This window comes from Macrobrachium rosenbergii, chromosome 6, assembly GCF_040412425.1.
Source record: "Macrobrachium rosenbergii isolate ZJJX-2024 chromosome 6, ASM4041242v1, whole genome shotgun sequence".
NCBI lineage: Eukaryota > Metazoa > Arthropoda > Malacostraca > Decapoda > Palaemonidae > Macrobrachium > Macrobrachium rosenbergii.
The window spans coordinates 28123072-28143697 of record NC_089746.1 but is presented as its reverse complement, the minus strand read 5'-3'; the positions used below and the strand labels follow the sequence as shown (position 1 = coordinate 28143697).

The following is a 20626-nucleotide window of genomic DNA, read 5'->3' as shown; positions in this document are numbered from 1 at the left end:
GTTATGAACTATGACCTCTACCCTGCGCTTTGTACAACCGCCCCCCCCCCAACTTTCCAGTAATGATTGGAATAGTCGCGATGGTGCAGTACATGTTTAGCAGCACTCGTGTATCGCTGAGCATAACGATTCATCTTCGCATTCCGTTCCGTCAAGTATTGTGAAAAAATGAATGAAGTTTTAACTTAAGTATTGTATGATGTCATAGCTCTAGCAAAAGATAGGTAATCCTTTCTTTTAAAAACTTTTTAAGTGTGAGTAATGGTGAAACCGTAATAATAAAGTGGATTGAGTTCGATGGTAATCAATGGAGGATGCAGTGTTTTGAAATTACAAAAAGTATGAATGTAGTCTAATTGTGACCTTACAGCTGTATGGGAATTAAAGGGGTCACATATTCATATAAGGAAGGTTACTCCATACACGAGAAATCTTCAGCCTGTACATCCTGGATGAATATAAACTATTCTGACAAAAGGTTATCGTGTCCATACGCTTGAGAGCATACCACTGAACTTAAGCATTTTTTCTTCGTTGTTGTTCAGTTTTGGACTTAGTTTGTTGCTCTTTATCGGGAAGCTGGGAAGTGGCAATTGTTTTTTCCGTGTGTGTGTAATTATCGCCTCATGTTAATGAGCTTAATAGGTTGTTTGGAAGGATTAATGAGCGGTCTGCTGTTCTTTTTGATCTGAGCGTATTTAGCACCTAATGAGATTGGACGTCGCTATTAAAAGATGTGGCTATTATGCTTGTAGTGCCATGGTGAGGGTCGATGTGCTTTTGATTTCTCTCTCTCTCTCTCTCTCTCTCTCTCTCTCTCTCTCTCTCTCTCTCTCTCTCTCTCTCGAGCGTCGTCTATCTTCGCTCTCATTCTTGTGCTGGTTTTCGTCACAGCTCGAAGCTCAGAATGTTTCCTCTTCTTTTTTTTCTGATTGTAGGTCGCTTATAGGTTTTGATTTATTACGTTCCAGTTTCACTGGTGCCAGGTATGCCAAGTCCTAAGTTTGTTCGATATTAAAGGAAAATAAAGGGTAAAGTAACTGTGGCTTCTCTGGTGGCTTGGTCGAGTTTTCTAAAAATCAAATACTACAAGTCACGTCACGCTTTGGCTCTGTTGAAATCAAGGGCTGCATCCACACGCAACTAATATATCCTACCATATGGATTTATGCATGCAAAAAACCGCTTTGGCCTAGAGGTATGAACTCATGTGAATTGAAAACATACATAATTTATATATATTACATGCATATAGTTTTGGATTGTAGTGTCTTAGACTTTTGCGCGTGTCGTAAGTTTAACAAATTACACGTATTTTTGGATAGTAGTCATGCACTTTAGTAATTTTTTTGTAGCCCATTAATACAGTGTGATTGAAATGTGTGAAACGAAGAAAACATCGTGAGCCTATGGTTAAATTAGATTTGGTTAGGCATAACGTATATTTCGTATTACTTATTTTAGTAGCTGTGGCGCTGCATCAGTGTCTATCTTCCACAAGAAAGGTTAAAAGAAAAGAAGTTAGTGAATGTTATCTTTTGGGACCCCTGTACATTACCGTGGTCGTTGTTGTAGTGTCATGTTGCTCTTCATGAATATTCAGTGATTGAAATAATCGAAGCTTCCCGATGCGTCACAAGTTTTCTTCGTATTTATTGACCCTCCTTTCCACGAAGGCTGAAACCTCTTGCGTTTTAGACAGTCGAGTGTTTTGTTGTCGTGACCAGCTTTCATCAATAATTTCAGCATTCTCACCGATGTGCTAGGAAAGATGTAAATTAGAGCCGGAATGATTCAGATTGGTTAAATTATGGTATCAAGTATCGCCAGTTGAATGTTTGTCTTTTATATTCTAAAAATGACTGCGCACATACTTGTGAATATGTACGGTGTACATTATTCACTCTCAGCATAGCCATGGATGGTCGTGTTTGCGTGAGTAGTGGTCGTTGATGAATAATCTTTGGAGTACGTAATTCTCTTTTCAGGTTGATAGAGTAGGCTGATTTGGATCCAGTGGTAGTGAATTTCTGATCGTTTTCATTTTACCCACTAATAACGGTAATATTGATGAAGTTCATCACATTCGTACTGATACTGAATTCATCGTTATTATTCTCTAGTGACGTTGATATATTCTACAGTATTATTAATATGATATTGTTCTTGGTATTTGTTTATGGTATTGATAGGTAAAGTTATGCTAATGATTTTGTTGATACGGTGTATATTATAGGCATAATGTCATCCCTTGGTAATACTGTCACATCATGGTATGCCGTCGGTTTTTTTTTTTTTTTTTTTTGTGATCTCGGCGATTATCAGGTTTTTCCTCTCAAAAGTAAAGAGTTCTCTTAATCATCATCATCAGCCCCACATAAGCAAAATGAAAAGTCGTTACGGCGATGCAGAGAATGTAGCTCTTGAATGTAAATCGACATGAAAACGCCGTGGAGGAGTCATTTGAAACGAAAAGAAGGGCGGGAAGAGATTGGAGTAGTATGCAAGCATAGTAATTCCTTTAAAGGTGCCGTGCCCGAGCCAAAGTGTTCACACCATCCCCTTTCCCCACCGACTCTTTTTATTTCAAGACATTGTTAACATCTAAAATGGAACATCTCCCCACAACCTTCCCGAGTGCTCTCATCCGCGATCTTATGAAAAACTGGGTCTGGTTCTTCCGCTACTCAAGCTCCCTCCCTCAAGAACTGCACTTCTAGGTAAGGACAGATCACGGGTCAAGATCTTGGCTCGTCTTAGAACGACTGATGGCAGGAGGATACTGTAGGTAACGGTTTTTGTGTGCTATGATTGTCAGGAATAGATAGTTTTAATATAATACAAAAAGAATGTGTTTATTGTTATCTAAGTGTTGAACGACCTGTACCAAACAGTTGAGTTTAAATAATGGTGTAGAGTCAGGCTAACTGCCACCATGTGGCAGAGAGATTATTGAATTAAAATGGTCAAGTAAACGTTACGATGGTTTGACGTTGGAATTAATATACAAATTAATGTACCAATGAAGTCAAACAAAACCCAGAGATAAGCAAATATACCTTAGGTGCATATATATATATATATATATATATATATATATATATATATATATATATATATATATATATATATATATATATATATATATATATATATATATATATATATGCATGCATGCATGTATGTGTACTTTTATTGCGTATATTGGTCATAACCGGAAAGTTTCTGGTTTCGCCTGAGAAACGCAAGAATGCACCCAAGATATATTTGCTTCTCTTTGGGTTTTGTGTGACTTCATTTGTATATTGATTCAGGCAAATGCCCTTTAATTCAGCTTTGTGCATAATGTTTCCAAGTAGCTAGTCTACTAATTTTAAAATTCTCCTTAATTATTTGACCTGTGTTTTTAAAAACTTATTAGAAATTGATGTGAAGCATTTGAATAGACGAAATGTCATCCCTCCTACTGGAGTGCTTTTACGTTAAAAGGTGGTAAAAGAAGGCATAAAGGTGCTAATAGAAAGTTGAAATGAAGATAGATGTAAATAATTCTGAAAATCGCCTCAAAAAGGAAATAGCAAATGGTTTGTGCTCTGAACGGCAGGTAAGCGCTTCGATGCAACCACCCACATACTGTCGATTGGTCATGCACACACAGACTTCGAGTTTGCAGTAAAATATTGTTCTGGATTAATTTGAATACAGGAAAGAAAACTTCTTCAGAAATGAATATACAACTTGCCCCTTAACGATATTACGTAAGAAACACGGCTGGTAAATAAGTAAAAAAAAAAAAAAAGTTGGTGGGGCGCATAGCCGACATACCATGGCCAAAATACACCGTTATCATCCCCACGTATAACTGTTAGAAGAAGCGGAGGAAGAAGAAAATAAGAGGAGACGACCAGTTTTGGTACTTACACTGTCTATCCGAGAAGTGATCTGGCCCTTCGGAATGTCGTGCTCATAATAATAAAGTCGGCTAAACCGAATCTCTCTCTCTCTCTCTCTCTCTCTCTCTCTCTCTCTCTCTCTCTCTCTCTCTTTTACGGCAAGTGGCGATTTGATTGAAGGGAAAGACATTGCTTTATTAATTTTACCCATAGCGGGTCTGGTGTTCCTCGAATTAGTTGTGAGTTACGGTATAATTGGTCATGAAACAAAAATATGTTTGCTGCATTTTTTTTTTTTTTTTTTTTTACTTCTCAACATCCATCAGACCCATGCTTAACGCCAGGAATCAAGATTTTGTAAGAAGGTTGCAAATGCATCATAATTAACAAAAGAAAGAAGGGTGGGTTAAGGTTTTCTGTTCCGTCTAAAATTTCATATCTCATGTGCGCTGGATCCTTGACAGGATGCTAGTTTACATTAGGCTTGTCGCGGTTCTCTAGCACTCTGTGCTTTTCTTTTACTGTTAATATATATTATTAGCAATAGTAATACCAGCTTATGTTGCACTTGTGATTGAGTAAGGTTATCGTTATTGTTGTTATTTATAGTGTAGTAATTTGAGTATTTTTTGAATTATTCTTTTCCATGAAATTATAACAAGTAATTTTCCCTTTTATGAAAATTATAACCATGAAGTCACTTCCGGCTACGATAAATGCATAAATCAGTGAATCAGACCCTGATTTCCGTTTATGCGTTATTCATCGTATTTGTATACTGATGCTGTTGCTTTTCCTCTTCCTTCTCTCATGTGACCTGTCGATTTGGAAAGTTGACTTCAGGAGGGAATTGAACTTGTAAGCTGATGAATAATGGAAGGTATTGTCGCCCACGGTCAAGGTTTAGTTTCCAGCGAACGATCGCTTTTGCGAAGAAGTTTGCGGTGACAGCGCAACAAGAATGCTAGCCTCTTATTTAATATCCATTCCTTCTTTCTCCTGTCTAGCTGTTTAACCTCTCCAAACACTACTTCATACTGCAACTGTGAAGTTTTCTCCCATTTCACCTTTAGAGCCTTTAGTTCGTGTCATTTATTCTGTGGATCATTTTATCTTGCTATCCGACTGGTTCAACTCCCTCTTGAGTGCTAAGTGGGTGAAAGTGCCATGGTGCTAGGCTTTACAGCCTAAATTTCAAGACTCATTCCTGCAGCATGAATGAATAATGGTAGTCTTTTGCAGCTAAACATTCCTGAAGTGCTCTTTGGCTAGCAACGTTTAATATTTTTATAATTTTGCTTTTCCCTTCGAGGATAGGTATTATTTGAGGGGAAACCCGGCCAGGCAAAAGTTCGAGCTTTATGTCGCGTGGGAAAATGAAGTTGTTGCTACATTTGACCTTTTTAATTGGCAGCAGTTTTTTATAACTTACGAGTGGAATCATGGGAGAATTATTCAGGTGGGAGATCTTGCATGTTAAATGGAAGGAAAAATATACGCTCATCGTGAAGAATAATAATTCTTCCTGCCGAGAGCAACCAGATTCGCTGAACTGCAGCACCAATATGCAGTAAATGTGCCTCGCTCTTGGACTCAGTTCCTGACGTCCTTTATGCTACACAACGTTGGACTGTGAAACAGTCTCCCTGAGGATGTCGTGAAATTGGAACTTCAAAAGTTCAGGCAAAGATGCAGTGCATTACTACCCTTATGCTGTTCCCCTTGCGTTTTAATACGTTTTTATATCCGTATTGATTTATTTTTTTCTTTAATATGTGGATATCCTCTCTCTGAATTTCCCTTTACCTTCTCTTACTTCCTAATGAGCACCACACTCTCTGGAAACTTGAATTTCAAGTCAGTGACCCCTGTGGGCTTTTTCTATATGAATAGTGATCGTCTTCTGAATAATAATAATAATAATAATAATAATAATAATAATAATAATAATAACTAATCATGCTGTCACAAGCACAGTGGGGAGAAAAATAAATTTTTTTCTTTCAAAATATATTAACGTTTCTAGTAAGATAATTGATAATGAGAGTCCTTTTTGTAATCTTTAATATATTTGGAAGGAAAATTGAGTATGGATTTCAATTTTCTTATTTTCTGTGTGTAACAGCAGTAGTTTACGGGTTAAATAAATCTGTAAGAAATGCCGTCGTCCAACCCTGTGACATCGTCTCTCACCACCTGCCCTTACATAAGACGACTGAAGGTCTCTTGGTATGGGTTTTGGGACGGTACGTAACGTCCTTAGTGCCTGGATATGCCTTGTTGGCCCCCTCTTGTATTACCATCGGTAAATTTCTAGTGCCCGTAATTGCCGGCGCTATTGCTGTGTTGTTATTTATTTTTATATTACAATTTCCGTTTGTTTACGTATGGCCCAATGTCGAGCTCTCTTGCGGTTATGTAGAGGCAGTCTTATGTGTAGACGTCTGTGTACCTTTTTGGAATGGCGACTATTCAGTGCAACGTATTGTAATAATTGCTTCCATTGTAAACGACGGGACACTTCCTTGATGAAATTAACCGAACCTAGGACGGGCAAAATTTATAAATCAACATGATATCAATATCCCGGTAACTGTTAATTTCCGACAGAAATTTTATGGAAGAAGAGATGCTTAAGGTGATGGGATGAAGAGAAATAACAATACTGAATACTCGAGTAATTATGGGTCTTTGTAAAATAATACCTTACGGACATTTTTTGTCTGTATGTACAATAGCAACTGATATTAATAATCGACTCCAAACGAGTAATGCCATTATGATTGAAGTTCTTCTTGTAGTTCTTCTCCCATTATGAAAGTTTATCGGTTTTATTATGGCTTTTCAATTTGACGGCGTTGGCATATACCTTTTCCCCCTTTTCTGTCATAAAAGTTTTTCTCGGTCTTTGTCCGCTTCTTGGAAAGAGTCGGATCAAAGGTAACACGGCATTTGACAAGAAGGAAATGGCTTTGCCTCTTTTTATTATTAGCACCTCTGTTGAATATTGATGGAGTTTTTTTTTTTTAATGACAGCAGTCATTCGTATTTTATCGTCACGGGTATGGGCTTTTATTTTCTTTTTTACTGGTAAGTGAAGAGACTTGTTATGCTGCTTCTGACTAATTGTCTTTTGTTGGTCTGGTTCTTACTAGTGACCTGAGGCTGATAACCAGTTAATTGTGCTCTGTCCATATAATTAATGTGTATTTCATGTGTTTTTGAGAAAAAAATCTTGGATCTTTTAACATCCACGTGTTCGTTAATGTAGCGTATGATATCAGCTTATGCTATTGTTAGTATCACCACGGACATCAAACGCTGTTACGTCTTGAGGTATTGGTATTATCATCGTTGTGTAGTTATTTTGTTTTGCTTGTCGCAAAATGTGACATTTTTCATTCCACAAGAAAAGCGTTGTGATGTTTGACATTTGAGATATCCTGAGTTTGTACAAATGCGATGGTTTCCCATCATTGGCTTTGGCAATACAGGAAACTTAGAATTACAGCCACCGGCTAAAGCATTAGGCATGGAGTAAAGGACGGTAGATTAGTTTTCAAGCCTTCGCTTCATACTGAACTTCTGAAAATAGACAGCAAGTTCTTTTTTTATACGGGAGTAATTTGTAGTAAGTTTTTTAAACTTTGTTTACAGAACGACTGGAAGTAATTAGTTGTTTGGAGGCCACTCTCTCTCTCTCTCTCTCTCTCTGGTAATTGATCTTTCAAGTAATTCAACATTAAAAATAAAGAACTCTGTCAGCCAATACGAAACACTCAGAGGATTTTAAATAACCTAAATAACTCAATTTTCGGGGACGCTTTTCCAAGTTTTCAGGTTGGCAAGGGCGTTAAGCCGCAGAAGTGGCAAGCCAATATATACTTGTATCGTGCAGTTTTATAATGAGCATGGGAGAATCCCCACACGTTCATGCAGAATGTCTTGTACGTGCATGAAAATGTCCATGTAAATTTACATAGCGCACTGTCACTATGTTACTTTTTTCATTTTCTTTGCATGCGGTAACAGATGTTCATTACCTAATCAGTAAGTGCTTTGTACTTTTACTCAGGTGATTGACGAGACACATCTTTCTTTACACACACACACACTGTATATATATATATATATATATATATATATATATATATATATATATATATATATATATGATTATTATCACTTTTGTACATGATTCATTTATCACACATTACCACAGGTGAAAAATAAGAAACGGGGTTGTATGTTCGTCAGTACTGTTCTTGTAGTATACGAGTATATATTTGTGATGTCTCATACTCTGTATCAGTCCTTCGTCAATGGCTTGGAAATAAAGTCGAAACCGGTCAGGACCTACACCCCGTTTCTTATTTTTCACCTGTGGTAATGTGTGATATATATATATATATATATTTCTACGAATGTCCGAGGGGTACTTACTTGATTCTGGGCGGCAACGGATGAACACAGGGAGTTCCTTTTATTTATTACACATCTGACGCAATATCAGTACAATTCATAGCCAGACAAGGGAATTCTATGGCTTATGGACTTCTTCATGTGAGGGAAAATTACATAAACTCAAGGGTCCTCTTAACTGATTGTATTTACATAACAAACACAGATCAGAAGAATGACGAATTACCAGGCAGGTAATAATAAGGGCTTGCTAAATGAGTGAATCCTACACAGAATAAATATTCTGCGCTGACGATATATTCATAACAGGAAACATTGCAGTGGGGGTAGAAGGGGGACTGCACATGGATAGAGCCAAGAGATTCCACAGTCAAGTTCTATCTTTGTCAAGATGACGGCATCCTTGTTCGATAGGACGCTGGCGATAGAGGGGGAAATTAAAATGCCACTACAAAGTATACTGGTTCTAGCCTCGGGGTCGAACACATGGACGGTTCAAGGGCCAGGCAAGGTTCAGGACATCTTGGCATTCAGAGCGATTCTCTCTATCGATTTCTGTTGCATCATCTATAAATAACCTTCGGGGATTACACATCGCAAATCTTGTAGATGGCACGAAGGTCAATCTTTGTCATGTTTTCTATAATGACCGCATGGCATCAGTTAACTCTCGTGGCGGGTTCAGAATGAGGCGGGGCGCCAACTTTCTCTTTTTTTTTTTTTTTTTTTTGACTCCTCCCTTGCCTTGCTTGACTGACGCTGCCAAGGAAGGCATCTGGAAAAGGCCTTAGGCAGTCAATTGTACAGAGAGAAGGGTTAGGCTTAACAATTTTGGGGAGTGAAGGAGAGAGTTTATGAAGGAGCAAGTGGAAACCCACAGTTATAGTAATTAAATCAGTTGAAATTAGTTTTATTTCTTTCTTAACTACGTTACGGAGGTAAAAATGGGTGAGTTTGTTTGGAAAAGAGGTCCCATCCATTGCATCTCCTCAACCAAGTTAGCATTCACACCCTAGATTGGGTAAGAATGATTACCAGCAAGCAAACTCACTTAAATACTTTACTTCACTTCTCTCTCATTTCCCTTCACTTCTCTCTCATTTCCCTTTGGTGCCTTATAATCTAATGTAAAACTTCTTCATAGCTATCAATTTCTGGAGGTAAAACACCACTGACTTTTACGTTAACGCAGAATAAATACTTGCTACTAGAAATGACATATTTTTATCATTAAATTCCCATTAGGTTAAGGCAGTGTTAATCAGAATATTTTTCCAAACGTCATGGCATAGTTAAACAGTGAACCAGTACTAGGTTAATTCTAGAGATACTTCATGCACTCTTACTAATTGTCAATTACGAATTTTGCGCACATGCAGTTAGTCTGTCTTGAACAGGTGTTACAGTAAGGTAAACGTGGGCTTGGTTAGGTGTCTCCACGATACTTGAGCACTATAAACACAAGGTCGTGAGTCTGAGACTCAAGAATTTGTTTTTTTTTACAGAGATTCACAAAGAGAATAGGTGACAGATTCAGAGTAATCAATGAGTGTTAATAAAAGATGATGATTAAATATGCCGAAATTACATTCCTTAGTCTATGGGAAATGGCTAGGTTCATTCTTTAGCCCAAGAAGGCCACAAAGGTAGCTAAAGGGCGCTACTCCTCCGGCAGGATCATTTGCCAGCATGTACAATAATGGCACTGTGCCAGGTTGGCACATATAATAATAACTAATGGCGATGGCATATCGTATTTTAAATGCATCATGCTGCGGTAGGCATGAAAGGGAAGTCGTAGGACTTACACAGTTGGCATATCTGTCAATGGCACTCTGCATGGGCAGAGGGGATTAAAGTAAAATGGGGGCCTTGGTAAGGCATAAAATAAATGTGAGTAATAATCAGAAGTAAGGAAGGGAAATGTTAATGGGAAGAATAAGGGATAGAGTTGTAAAGGAAATAAGTAGGTGAAGGAGCCTGACATCCTCTTCTAGATATAGGTGCCAAAGTCTTCGTAGGAAAAAGGGATGGCACTGCACCAGTTTGGCACGTGAGAGCTCAGGGGCTCTCTTTAAGCCACCTGGAATTATCCATGGCCGTGGTATTTCCTCCACAGACCTCTCTTACCTTGATGGTTTGTCTTGGTTGGGGAGTTGGTGGAACCGAGCCCTGGGAGGGTATTTGATTACCACCTGTGTCAGCTTCTTTGACGGCTGATGCACGAGCTTTTTTGCAAGCTCTACCACGATCCATCGCAGTTCCTTGAGTTCATCAGCCATTTGAGACGTGGCAGAATCCTCACTCACTGTTGTGTCTGCAGCAGACTGAGACAGAACAGAAGCAGTTGTGGGAGGCGAGAGGCTCTCAGGTAAGAATGACCAGCTCAGGCACGGGTTGCGAGGCCGCACCTTTGGGCGAGCTTCTGTAGTGGTCGGAAGGATCCGGAGCGAAGCCAAGCTGGGAGAATATAGGGGACCCGGACTGCGATCTCTGAAATGGAGACCAGGGACGTGCTCTGGCACTGGCACTAAGGCAGGGTGAGGCACTAATATTTGATTTGGACTTTGCTCGTCATTCGGGACGGACGGAGCTTGGCACTGCTCAGTGCACCCAAGTGACACTGGCAGAGATTGTGAATCATGTGTGGGATCTCCTGGAGGAGGATGTACTTGGGGCCCTGGCACTGGCACTAGGGCAGGGCCGAGCACCGGAATGGGATCAGGAATCGATCTTGATGGAGGGGCCATTGCACATTGCACTCGGGTGGCACTGGCAGTGGAACGAATGCAGGCATTTGAGGCTTACTCCTGCCTAATGAATGATTTGGGGGATTTGGACCCCTGTAACTTAGATGGGGACTGGAGAAGTCCTGCCCCAGGAGGAGGTCATAACCTCCCAGAATGTATCTGGCAGCTGCGAGGTTGCAAATTTCAGATCTATGAGGTCTCGTGATCCTCAACTTGACAGTAGGAAGTATCATTTTAAAGTGATTGATACCCTCGATCATGACAAGGTTACGTCTGTTAATAGTAGCTCCACGCGGAACTTGGTCTTCCCTGTGCACCAGAATCATCAAATGCCTTGACCTGGCTGGCGGGGCACCTACCTCAGGAAAGTGCCACATAAATGGGACCCTGGGCTGGAGGACCTAAAGAGGTTGGATAGGTGACTGCTAAGGCAAGGGCGGGCGTACTTCATTTATTATTACTAGGGCATTTTGGCCATTGGGCGGAGTGCCCATAGGCCTTGCAAGCGGGGCAATAAGTCCAGCAATAATCTTTACCTGGCACTGTCCCATAGGAGGGAGCAGGTCCTTTACCCTTCGTCCACGACCCAGATGTGGCTCGGGATGTTGTCCTGTTTGAGGACGTAGAGGGGGCTTCTGGTTGATTCTCAGCCTTCAAGCAGCACTGTTCAGTGGGCTGCCCTATTCTCTTACAATACCCACACACGGGTTTCTTATGAGTGTGCCCATTCTTGTGAGGTTGCTGGGAGTTGGTCAAGGCAGGCGAGGAGGGATATAATTTTCGTCCATGGGAACTAAGATGGGGATGATGCGTATCCCATATGTCAGCCCAACGGCAGCACCCGACCACTGTCATAGGCGCCTTATCGCATAAACGAGTGGAGAGAGCTGGCGGGGAATAAAATAAGAAGTCCTCGAGCTGGAAAAGTTCGAGGACATCCTCCACACTAGTGGCTTTCTGAGATTCTAGTCATCTTTTTAGGGCCTGGGTCTTTTTGAAGATCCACTCAGACCAGGTTTAGCCTGATTCCTTGGGCATATTTCTCCACCTTTTCCTCCAGCGGCCGGGAGTTATTTCAAAAGCTTTTATAATGGCGGAGAAGGTCCAGATTTCCTTGGTCCTCAGAGGGATACTATGCACTTTTGATAAACGGCGTAAGTGCTACAATTAAATATTTTAGTGTGCATAGTATTTACTCCGCAGTACCGTTCTGCTTTTTTTCTATTTTTTAAAAACTAGTTTTAACTTTTCAGATTGCACATGGATTATTTTGATTGTAAGGGACCATTCTTACCTGAATCCAAGGCAGAGGAACAGATACTCCTAGATAAAGAAAATGAGAACTTTTTGTTAAAAGCTCTCTCTCTCTCTCTCTCTCTCTCTCTCTCTCTCTCTCTCTCTCTCTCTCTCTCTCTCTCTCTCTCTCTCAGGCAGGTCTTGATTTACTGTTTCTGAGTTGTCGATAACGTCCTCCAAATGAATGAATGTATCCGTTATTCAGATTAGCTGCAAATGAATAATGTCCCTGGCTTGCTGATAAAGAAGGATGGTTACAAATGGACCTAATCTTTGTTTTGCTCTAGATTAAATTTCCCTTAAGCTGGCACTGGTCCTTGCTCGTAGAGCATCACTTAGAGACCATTTTTTTATTACTTTTAATTTGTAAAGTTTGATCGTTCAGCCGTAAACGAGCGTGTTAATTTATTAACTGAAATGCTACAGACTTGGATAGTTATTTCCTGTGTGTAGATATTCTACCTGGAGAAGACCGTTCGTGTTCGAGGTATATTTTTGAGTGATGATTGTTCCAAATGTTGAAACATTATTATTTGCGGCATCTCGGAATGCACACTGTACCGACTTGAAGCGTGACTTGGCGCCTGTAAATTTAAGTCAAGGTTGTCCGCGGTGCTACCTAAGGGCAATATCGGCTGCATTCTGAGGCTCACCACAGCCTCTCACGTTGTTATAATGAACACATCCAAGATGGGAAATTATACCGTTCAGGAATTTTTCCTCTGCTCTTGGTTATTCAGCTTGGTAGTTGCTATTAGCCATGTTATTCAGGTGTCGCGAACTCTTGTTTATATACCTGAAATGACATACCACTACACGCAGAAATCTCATATTAAAAGTAGTGGAATGTGTCCGATATAAATGGTTTTGTATGATACAATTGTTTCTCTCGAAAAAAAAATTTTTTTTGTTACTTAAAGCTTGGTTGTAGGATGGGTTTGTTAATAGAAACTGTCACTTGTTCATGATGAGGTTTTGACATGTAGTCTTTAAGTAAGAGTTTACTCTTTCTTTACCGGTTGCCTGCAGGCAGGACCCACTTTCAGTTGAGTGAGTCCTGCAGGCTTCTTTGTCTTGGCTTAAAAAGTAACATGGCCGCGCGGAAAGCGAAAAGCCTGGCTCTTAAGCTTGGTATAGGAAATACCTGTCTGGGTATAATACCTTTAGCCCATATGTATCTGTTAACCTTAGCTGTGAATTGTGTAGTCGATGGTGAGGCGACTGAAATGGGTCGGTAGAGAAGGGCGCGGAAGAGAAAGAAAGAGAGGGCAGAAGTGGGGTGGGGTGGGCTTCATAACCAATGTGCGCAGTCATTACTTCGTTAGAAATAATATAAAGGAATAGCAGTTGTCGATCAGTGCTCCGTCAAAACGTTGTTCTCTTAAAAACGGGAGGACCTCGTCGACATTCTCTCTCTCTCTCTCTCTCTCTCTCTCTCTCTCTCTCTCTCAGACAGAATATTAGTTTTTGGTCATACATTTTGACTTAAAACTGCTTGCGTGTTCTTTTATTAGACATAAATTTGCTGTAATGAACTGTCCATGGGTAACAGTCGTCTTTCCATTTATGCGCTGTTAAGATGAGTTAATATTGTACTCATGATCTTGGTTCTCTAAAAAATTTGGTTTCTTTAAACAATGTAAATCATTTTGCGTAAACACACACACACACATATTGAGATGTCCCAAAATCTGTCTTTGCGAAAGAGGAGCCTTCTGTTTCCAATGAGCTAGTCATATTTTGACAGATTTTCACGTTTCACGTAGCCAAGTTAGTTTCTTGTTAAGATCAAGAACTGCCGATTTTAATTTGTTCTTAACCTTCAGATGTAGCTCGTCCCACTCTTAAATTCTCTCGAATGGTTCTTTGCAATGCTTCCCTTATTCCATTATACATTGATTTTGTTTTTGCATTGGTTGTCTTTTGTTGTCTTCAGAGATACGGTATATTTATCTGATCGTGTATCATTTTTTTTTTTTTTTGTATTTAGTTTCCTAGACACTTGAGCTGTGAGTCTGTTGGTAGCACAAAGCTAAGGCTACCAAATAGCTATTCCTTGCCACTTGTCTGTAGTTCAGTTGATGATTCACCCACCTGCACCCGTCCCTCAAGCCCTTTGGAACCATTGGAGTCTTTCCATCCCAGCTTACAAATTGATTACATCCTTGGTCACTGCCAGTGTTTGTGTGCCGACTGTCATTACTTCTGAGTATGAGGTACTTTGATGAGTTGTCTTTTTCTGTCAAAATTTCTTTAGTTAAAGACGCCTCCCTGTTAACTTGAAAGCTGGCTGGTTGTTATTTAACTTATGATAAACATGACTTCTTCAACCCATCTGACGCCTGTCTGATTGCTGTGAACGGGGCTGTAACCAGGTATTATATATTGAAACTATTGTTGTATTCTTTCAGGAGGAGGATGATTCGGTACGGTGCAAAGTACTGATGATCTCATAATCTGTTGGCTTTTATGTTAACGTTGAGGATAAAATGAGGCATTTATTCTGAAATTTTCAAGTTCTTTAGATAATGTCCGTTTTAAGGTTTGTTTCATCTTCTTATGTCTTGTCTCTTTTTGGGCGTGACTTCCTGGAGATTATCTCATGACCCACCCATTCATTTCCCATTTTTTGTTTCAGAGTTGTAATTCTTTCTTTCGGAATTTGCTCTCAATCTTGCTTACTCAGGCTATTATGAAAAGCATCTACAATATAACTGGTACAGTTTTTCACATTTGCATAATTCTTCTTGTAATATTTTTTGTGTTTATTGGGTATAATTTCAGCCTGTAAGTGTGTATAACTTGAAACTTGGGTTTCTCTTTGCCCCGTATGTGCTACATGTTAACTCTTGTCAGTGCAGTTCCCTGGGTGTGTCTGTAACTCAAAGCACCGCCGAATGAACAACTAACATTATCTTTACGTTATAAACAACGAACATTTTCCTTGCCTTAAATCTGGGGGTACATTCGTGTTGCTGGTTCAAAAGTACTCGATATTCATTAAAAGCATATAATTGTTTATTCGTGAGTTAAGATAGGGGTACATATAAAAGGTAACTGTTGGAAAGACGTCAGGGACGCTTGAATAGCCCTGAAGAGTTGATTTTCTACCAGTATAGAGGAGTATAATGTTAGAAATATGATATATTTTGCATCAGTTAATATTGAGTTTATTTTACAGGGCTGAGATTAATAAACTTCCCTTTGGATATGTGGCTTGCACTTTGCGTGGAAAAATAACGTCGAAAATATCTTTCTACTAGATTACAAGGCACGAGATGCATTCGCTCCTGGTCGCAGCCGCTCTATTGCCTGATATTAAGGAATCTTCATCTTGCAGCGTATTATTAATGATTTTGTTGCAAGCTCTTTTGCAAGTAGTATGAGAGAGACAGGTGGGGCTTTAGGTCGGGGAAAATTTGCTAGAGAAAAGTTCATTGTTATTGCGTTTTTGCCTTGACCTTTTTTTCCATGTCTCGAATATTCATGAATGAACCGTATTATTATTATTATTATTATTATTATTATTATTATTATTATTATTATTTATTCGAATAAAGTCTGAGCTGTAAATAATATTAAAATATTAAAGGTTATTTTTCAGCTTACTGACGTAGGTATTACTTTGGTATCATAATAAAGTTTTATATACATGCAATGAAACTGTACAATGAATATAGTTTGAATGGTAAGAAAATCTTTTAATTTGAACAGTTTTTGAGCATAGATGTGTGCGTGGTCATGGCTATACTAATGAGATAAATTATAATTACTGAAAGGTCATTGTTCGTTTATATTTGATCTGAGTAGATTGTTTGATAAAATCTCCTCTTGTGTGTGCTTGTGTTGGTATATTATGAATACAACTCTACGAGTTTATGATTTACATCAGAAGAGGCGAGGTTTCTTTGTCTACAGAAACATTCAACTACGTTATTGGAGAAACAGTTTGATATTTATCACAATAACCCAACGATATCGGAAACGTTGATTGTCAGTCAGTCACGTGCTAACCATGCGTATGTGCCACATCTGTACCTGTGAGTGGACAGATAAAATTTAACCGACTGTAAAATTGAAGGCGGCGACGTGGCATAACTGAAAAATGTTCGAACAATTTGTTTATGCCTATGGTCTGGCAACTCCGCTTGCTGTATGAAGCTCGGTCAATTTTGACCGTATTTAGCTTTGTCAGTCTTTAAGCTGAAATGAATTTGGTAAGCCATGAAAAACTTTATTTTCTCTCAGATATTAGGTATGAAGTAAGAAGTCTAGGATGGCGGTGAACAGAAGTAACTGGCACGAAGAAAGACAGTTAGAAGTTAAATAACTAATATAGAACAGTGTTGGTGCAATGACTTGTGAGGTAAAAGTAAGAAACGAAGCGGAGAAAGATTCTAGGTTTGCATCATTTTCATCCTTAGCTAAAATTTGAATTTTGCATGAGCTAAGTTGGCAGCTGGGAGAGAAAAGAAGAGAAAGATCAGTTGAAAGTTAGATTAATCAAGATGAAATAAGTACTTGGACGCGTTAGAAGTCATGTCATGTTACTGCTTCTATATAGTGCTGATCATGTGGGGTGTTGGGTTGTGAATCATATGTCAAATCGAGTGATTATTAAGGACGCGGATCTTCTACGAAGACAGTTGACACGTCATTTGGAGGGGCATGGCCGTATTGTATCCTCAAGAAGACCCGAGCAGAAATTTGAATACAAAATTTGGCGTAATCGACGGCAAAGGGTGGAAGTTGTAAAGTAGGGGCGAAACTCCTGTCAATTAATTTCCACAATTTCAAGAGACGATCAGCTTTTTGTTTTTCGTTAATGCCCTTATGTTGCCGTTTATTATCTATTACTCGCGTGTCTTCGTTGTAACGATCCCCGTAAGTAGGCGGAGCATACGTCCCACAATGCAATTTATTTGTTATGTTCGGCATTATTATGGCTTCATCGCAGCTGGTTTCTTTTTAGCATTACAGTTTGAACGAAGCTTGTTGGCCGTTTGCATGGAAATAATAATAACAATAATAATTTATTATTATTATTATTATTATTATTATTATAGTAGTAGTAGTAGTAGTAGAAAGAAAGTATATCTTAGTTTAACCAACCACTGAGCTGATTAACAGCTCTCCTAGGGCTGGCCCGAAGGATTAGATTTATTTTTACGTGGCTAAGAACCAGTTGGTTACCTAGTAACGGGACCTTTATTGTGGAATCCGAACCACATTATAGCGAGAAACGAATTTCTATCACCAGAAACAAATTCCTCTTGTTCTTCACTGGCCAGTAGATAGTAGCTAGAACGGAACCCGCTACCCAGCGAGTAACTAGTAGTAGTAGTAGTAGTAGTAGTAGTAGTAGTAGTAGTAGTAGTAGTAGTAGTAGTAGTAGTAGTAGTAGTAGTAGGGAACAAGCCAAAAAAAAGTAACCTGCAATCTTAACTTATACAGAATAGAATGCTACTATTTATAAAAGAGGGAGAAGATAACTGATGAATAAGCAGTTAGCAAACGTATATAAACAAGCAGCGGTACAAGGAACTAACAAATGGCATTAAGTCCTTTTTTAAACTAAACGAACATCAACATTCATAGCATGGCCAAGGGGCCTGTCTCACAGTGTTATAGAGCAAGGAATGAATGGCCTCTGGTAGCTGTGGATTATGACGCAGGCACTCTCGACAAGACCCCATTTCGCTGTTGGAAGAGAGCCTGTGGAAGAAGGCCAGATCGTCTTCAGTCGTAATTGGCATCGCTGCACTGTGACACAGGAGAGCCTTCACTCCGGACAGTTTAGTGTGAAAGGTAAAGATCCTGGTTGGCGATCGTTATCCAGACACGATAACAATATTCTGACTGTATTAGAGCAAAAGATCTGAATCATTTGACATAACCCTACCATTGTAGGCAGAAACATCCTCACAGACATTATTCACCTATCAGGCATACGATTTTGAAAAGGTGTTTCGAACTGATTTTGGCCGACTGTAGCATGTACAGTATGTGCAGTGTTTAATGGGATGCATTAATTTAAGTAATATTCCGTTTGAATTGAAGGTACTCGATAAATCGGTTCACTCGATGAAATATTTTTAAGCTTATGAAGTTGATAGACATTGTCAGAATTGCTTTAGAGTCTTACACATATTAAGCATGACATGTAGCAAATGTTTACTATTTTGTTGTCTATTATAGTGCCGTGATCATTCTCTGAGTGCAAGGTTTCGGTAAGGTTGGCAGAAAGCAAGTGTTGAAGCAGCGATAATTAGGTGCATTTACGAATACGTTTTCTGAGAACATAGTGTGGTGTTTGCTTGTTGCGCGGAATTCCTGTCAAATGGTGGGATTAATTGTCACTTGAGTTGACTGGAAGCTTTGCTCAGTGTTTGCCTCAGTCACTAAAATTGATTCAGGCCCTGTTGTGATCAAGCCTTGTGGTTCATTGATCCTTCCCAAGGCTGTCATTAGAGCTGATATTATTAGTGACAGAGCGTGCTTCATTGGGTTCCTTTATGTGAAGGGTACTGTTAAGGTCTTTCGTCGAAGTGGATATTACTCAGTGGGTAAATTCAGTATCTCGCTAGGAGTAAGGACGCCGTATTAAGCGGTTTGTATTGTTGGCTGATATTCTTTGTGCCATAGTGGTTATGATGATAACACGTAAATGTTCAAATATACAGGACGAGATTGCAATTAAGGGTTACTTCAATGGCACTGTACATGTTTAAGCCACATTGTCACATCTGCATATATAGTCGCATTGTTTTGAAAAGCAGATGAAGTTGTTCTTGTTCTAGTGTGCTATATTCGTTGATGGTTTCCTTGTACTAGATCTGTCTTTTGGGCAAATTGTTGGTTATCTAGATCTAGTCTTTTAGATGTCCACCTTTCACTGAATTCCTTTTGAATAATCTAGAAGACCAACTCTGCAGAGTGAAGAAGTTCTGCTTATTCTAGTATGCTGCGATCCGTAATTGAGATTTCCTTGTACAAGATCTTTTCACATTTATTGTGTGCGTTTGTAAAATAGTATGTACATTTTACCCAACTTACCACTTCCACTACTCAGTAATGGCAGTTGGGTGATTTAATCAGCATTAGCCTGAATAACACTTAACACTTACTTTTGCCAAAGAAAACCTTTAAATGCAGCCATTATTTTCCGAAAGTTGTAAACATCTGGTGTGTACCCGTGTCAAGAACTGATGTTGGCAACGCCTTCTTTCTATCTCTATGTTTAGAACCAAAAACACTGATGACTTGGCTTTTGCTAATGCATTATAGGTGGAATTGAATGAAGGTGATTTTTCAGAAGGTTAAGGCTAATGAAAAATGAAACCAAATTCGTTAGGAAGCCAGACCAAGGTCTAAGGAAAATTTACCTAGACCTTGGCCCAGACTTGCGATAACACGAGGAGAGGTATTGGCGGTAGAGGAGGGGAGGGAAGGGTTGGGGAGGAGGATGTATCAGAATCATTCGACCGCCCTTTTTAATGTATACGAGGATATTGGAATCTTGAACTGGAGAGGTGGCTCAGGTGAGATGAATGTAAGTTCAGTAGCCACAAAACATGAAATAATTGAACCGGCTAGTCCTGTGACCGCAGTCTTTGACCAGTAATGTGAAATCGGGACAACAGACAAATAGGGATATAGCCAAGACTTAAAGATCTTGGGGTAGCCATGTTTGGTTAATGGTGGGGGAGGAGGACAAAATTATTTTCCTTGAGTATTGTTTAGACTGTGATTAGTTTACTTTGCGATTAATTTTATTAAGAGAAAATGCAATGATTTATGTAGACGTTCGATTGCAGTGTCTCAGTTGATTTTTTTTTCATTGAAAGTTTCTTCTTGTCACCCTGGCTACGTCCATGCAACGACATTATTTTAGACAGGGAATGAAAAGACCAAATTATAGCTTTGATGATATTACGCGAAGAAAAGAAGTGATGACACGGGAACTGAATGCAATAGTATTCCTTCAAGCCGTACTCAGTGGCTAGGATAAGTATGAACTATAGTATTCAGTCAGTTAATATAAACAATAAATGGGTAAATAGATGTCGTAACAGGATGCTTGTGGTTAGGCAATAAGAGAAAGATAATTTCTTGTAGCGAAACCAGTGGAACTTATTGACTTTTTTAGTTTATCGTTTCCACCCTTTTACTTTGTGTAAAAGTTCTCCCTTGCGGGTTACTCTTATTGTCCACTCCCCTTCAGCACAATCAAATAATGTAGATTAAGTTTCGTCTCATACTCAG

General features: G+C 39.2%; 1 protein-coding gene across 31 annotated transcripts in view; it reads left to right on the top strand.

Annotated features, from left to right (window-relative positions):
* The window catches only part of p120ctn (adherens junction protein p120), a 312485-nt gene that overhangs the window by 97345 nt on the left and 194514 nt on the right, over window positions 1–20626 (top strand). For 2 of the 31 annotated variants that reach the window (XM_067105324.1, XM_067105317.1), the window contains exon 1: window positions 18032–18169. The exons of 28 other annotated variants lie outside the window; for them this stretch is intronic. The gene's annotated coding sequence lies outside the window, so the exon portion shown is untranslated. Of the gene's footprint in view, window positions 1–17941; window positions 18170–20626 lie in introns of those variants that run through there. One more of the 31 variants, XM_067105331.1, reaches the window with a different exon arrangement.